Source organism: Rattus norvegicus, chromosome 8, assembly GCF_036323735.1.
Source record: "Rattus norvegicus strain BN/NHsdMcwi chromosome 8, GRCr8, whole genome shotgun sequence".
NCBI classification, from domain to species: Eukaryota; Metazoa; Chordata; class Mammalia; order Rodentia; family Muridae; genus Rattus; species Rattus norvegicus.
In genome coordinates, this window is record NC_086026.1 from 53,237,086 (window position 1) to 53,241,931 (window position 4,846).

Sequence of the window (4,846 nt, forward strand, 5' to 3'; positions counted from 1 at the left end):
TCTGCCTATCCCTGAAGTGGCTGGAGCTCTTCTACTCCTCCACACCCCTTTCCTAACTTCCCTCCAGATTCTCTCCCCGGTCAGCCTCTCAATGCGATGTTTTTCAGAGTTTGACCTGGAACCCCCTTTATTCCAAATTACTACGATCTCCATGGGGCGGCCTGGAATCTGCCACCCATGTAAGGAGGGAGGCTGTCCAGGTTTTCATTTGCTGATATTTGTCTGATGTGCCAGTCTTACCCATAGGCACTCCAATCGTCCATACACCCTCTTCCCACACCCCTGCAATCCTCCAGATGTGAAAAGTTGCCACACACCAGCTCCAGCCCACAGCCTTGCCCCTCAGCATTACCCACCAGCTGCCAATCACAAACCAGAGGAACAAAGGGCATTATTTTATTGAGTCATTAGGCTCCCAGCACGGGGCCAACAGCTTGCTTGTATGCCTTCTTGTTTCCAATGACCTTGTGTACTAGATACACAGCTCACCTATTTTACTCTTTGCTTAAGGTAGCCCAGGCTGACTTTGAACACCCAATCCTCCTGTCTCAGCCTCCTAAGTGCTTTGGCTCTGGGTGTATGCCATCTTACTTATGGGCCTCAGTTAAGGATCAGAGAAGGTAAGTGACCTGCTCCAGTCTGAAGGTCACCAGGGGCAGGGCAGTGCATTTGGAGCTCAGGTCAGACGCAGCCTGATTCAACTCTTATCTGTTCCCCAAGAGTGCAGACCTGACCGAATACATTCCCTCATGGCAACCTGACCCCTAACGTGTGTCCAAAGCTATCCCAGCTCCTGCTCCCTCCCTAGCCTTAAGGAAGGGCTCAGATCATCCTCACCAGTGGAGACCTTTGCTACCCTTTTAGCACAAGCAACCTCCTTGGCTTAGGATAGCTTTGTCCTCCTCTCTCTTGAGACCCACCAACAGTGTCCGTCCCTTCAGAGACCTCCAATCTCTGTGCTGCTCCCAGGAAACACTGGACATGCTAGGGTTTGATGTGCATCATTGTTTCATTTGATATTTCTTGGCCTTTTAGCTTTGGGGCCCGACGCAGTCCCTAAGTATATCAAAGTGACCCTCAGTAGAAGCCAAAACTCAGAACAAGAACTTTGACCAGTCGGGTTTCAGATCAGCAGACGGTGGTTCTGCCCATGGCAGACTCAGAACCAGGTCTGGGGATCCGAGCCTGAAATAAACTCTCCACCCATTCTTAGCAGAGTAACTGGAGAAATTCTGACCTAGCCCAACAGTGGACCATTGATCCCTACCAGGGCGGCCTGAAGGAATGCCACACTTACTATTCAACCAATAGAACAGGACTGACCCTTGTCAAAAAAATAAAAGCCACTTCTAGAGAACCTGGGGTTACTTAGAGCTGGAGGTAAAAGGCCTGGAAATTAATACTCCCCCAGGTACCATGGGCTTTGACGATCAATACCTCAGCACTCAGGAGCCCATTCCAGACTTGCTTGCCTCTGAGAGCTCTGATTTCTAAGAGCTTTCCGCAAGCGCTCAAAGCCAGGCCCAGCTGCCTGGCATTCACACGAGTTCTGATGCTAGCAGACTCCAGTGAAGGCCAAGTGAACTATGGATTCAAAGATAGCCAAGGCCCATGCAGCAAGGCGGGCTTCTGTAGCTTGGAATTATATAAAATGTACTTCTCCATTCTCACTTCAGGACACTGGGCAGTGGTCCCCTGACCTGAGAACTAAGCAAAGAAGAAAGAAAGGGGCTGTGACCAGTCTCCATGGCAACCCCTGGGGTCCATCCCTCAACACTAACCCTGCCCCTCCTTCACGTGGGTGGGATCAGTGCAGTGCCTCTTCTGTTCCTTTCTGGCGCTGGCCATGAAACTCAGCATCTCATGTGTGCCAAGCAAGCACGCTACCTCAAAGTCACATCTCCATCCCACTCCAATATTCCTTTTGTCATTGCTGGTCTTTATTTGACTTAGCAAAACCCAAAAGGTCTATTGAAACCTTCTCCACTAGTTTCCATGATTATACACGAATTTTAAAAAATGACTTCCATATCTGTTCCCATACTGCCTATCTCTCTCGCTTTCTTCTCCTAAATGTTCATTAGGTAATCTGTTCTCAGTTGCTATAACAAAATACCCAAGGCTGATATGGGGAAAAGTTTATCTTGGACCACTGCTCTGGAGGCTTGGAAGCCCAAGAACGTGGTGTTGGTCAACTGCTTCAATTCATGGCAGAGCACAGAAGGGTAAGCAGCTGCTTGTGGAAGACAGGAGGAACAGCCTTGCTTGGTAGCAAGCCCAGTTCCCAACTGCTCATCCAGCCCAAGAACTCACTCTCTCAAGAAGCACGTTGATCCTTCTCAATGGCCAGCTCACCTCTTAAAGCTTCTACTAACTCAACTCCGCTGAGTTAGAAATGAAGTTTCACTCAGTGGAAACAAATCACACCCAAGCCATGGCTACTAGACCGTCTTTATCAATATTCTTTTATTTCTCCTATTTCAACCTCACCCCCCACGCCCCCCAGGGTTAACTTTCTCAGATATGTCTTCCCATTTACTAATCCTCTCTACAACCAGGTCTAAACTGCTTTTAATGAATTCAGTGTTTTCTGACAGGAGGTTTTGCTACACTGCCCTGACTAGCCAGAACTCACCAGATAGTTCAGGTTAGTCCTGATCTAGCCTCCTCATGGGCTCATGACCCTCCTTCCTCAGCCTGCAGTGCTGAGATTACAAGTTCCAGTCACCATATTGAGCACCACAGAATTTTAATTGGGAGAATCATATTTTTAATTGTGTGCTTAATTTGGACTACTGCTTTTTTATTTGCATGAAGTTTATATAAGTTTTAATTAGTGCATTCACAGTGCTGTAAAACCATTTCATCTTTTTTTCAAAATCTCTCCTTTTCTGATGACCTCCTGGGGTCCATGTCTCTTTGTAATTGTATTTCTTTAGGTTCTGTACTCTTATACGTTGTTTTAATTTTTTGTTTGTAACTATTCTATGGGTGATATATAATAGTCTGGCATCTACAGCCCTCAGAATCTGCTGTTCTGGGTCATTCACTGACCAGAGGTGTTTAGACCTGTGAGGGTCTTTTGAATTGAGAAAACTTTCTCCCAGAAGTTTGCTGAAGGGACTGCCAATCAGGAGCACCCCAGCCCAGCCTGTACTGAAAGTCGCTCTTAGAATGCAGATCCCCACTGAGCATCTGTTTCTTAGCCCTGTTCCACATGTCAATAACCCTATAACATTGCATCGGTCCGGCCTGCTCTCTCCCACTGCTGATTCTGGCTAGCCCTTCCTGCTATGGCTTCCCTCCGTTCTACTCTAACTTCCTGCTCCCAGCCACCCAGGCAGCAAGGAGGCCTGGTCTGCTTCAAGATTCGCCAAGATCAAAGGAATCTGTGCTTCTGTCTCTCAATAAACCCTGGCTGCAGGCATGGAAAGAAATATCGTTTCTTGGGCCCCCCTCCACACTCCAAAAGTCACAGCTGTAAATAACCGGGAACCAGCAAGGCTGACCCCGATGGGCCCTGACTGATTACTCCCAGGAGTGTAGAATTAAGTCAGGACCAAAAAACCCTTTGCAAGCCAGAAAGGAGTGGGATTTACAATAATGTTGATGTTATTGTAGTTGTTATTGTTAACATTAATCACGGTAACTGGAGACACAGGGAAGACAGAGAACCAGTACTTCAAAGGATCTTGAGTTCCTGCTCAGGCTGCAGTGTGGATCCATGAAGACTGAGTTGTGCCGGTTTAACCTTGCGCTGGGACTGCTTCAGAGAGATGGTATTCCGGATAAAGCTCCCAGGCCATAGTCTCGCAGGTGGGCTGAGGGAGGTGGGGAGTGTGCTTGCTGCTCGCTCGCTGGAGAAGAGGGGAGGAATGGGGGGGTGACCTGTTTGTTGTTTTGAGCCTTAAGTGCCCTCCTCTTTGCCCCTCCCTTGTTCTCCTTTAACTGTTCCTGTAACCCTCTTGCAGGAGCAAAGACAGATTAAAGAGATCCTGGTCCCCTCCCTACAGACTTATCAGGCCATTGTCACTACGCACTCTAAGGGACTGAAGTGTCCCCCAAAGAAGTCTCACGCTGGGGGAAAGAGAAAGCCCAAAGCCTGTTGCCAGCCAGAAGAGGAACACAGTGTTGTTACCTGCATAGCCAGGGAGCCAGGAACTGAAGGTGCGTTGTGTCAGTAACAGGTCAGGGATGGTCTGGCCATACCAGACCAGTACTGCTCTGTCAGACTCATGCTTGCTTTCTACTCACTACCGTATCAGCACCCTGAAGGCAGACATGGGGGACTCACTGGGCCTCTTCACTTGTGGGCACAATGGATAAGTCTTTCTCTTCTCTAGTACTGCTCCTGTGTTTGGTGTATCAAGGACAGGTGACCAAGTCTCACTTGTTTAGAGCAGTTAAGGCCTAGGCTTTGACATGGGACACAGAAAGACAGAGACATTAAGGGACCATGGGAAGGGAAAGGAGCCCCCACCCTGGTTGAAGCCTCTCGCTTGCTGAGAATCAAGAATTCTAGCGCAGTTAACATTTGCTGTGAAGGCTGCCTACACAGAGATTATAAGCCTTTTATACAGAGTTGCTCCAAATAAGAATGGTGAAATATTAATAGCAACAAACCACGCTTCTGGCCTAAGCACATATAGCCTTTCTAGTTTCCCAGTTATAAGCCTGCAATTTCCTAGCAATCTCAGAAGAAAGCAAAAAGCCCCATTTACAGTAAAAGCACATCTCGACACTTGGTGCAACTCCAGAGACCCACAGTTGTCCTCCACCCCCCTTCTCTCTCTCCAAGAATATCTTTTATTTATCTTATTCCATTTTTTTTTAAAGATCGAATCTA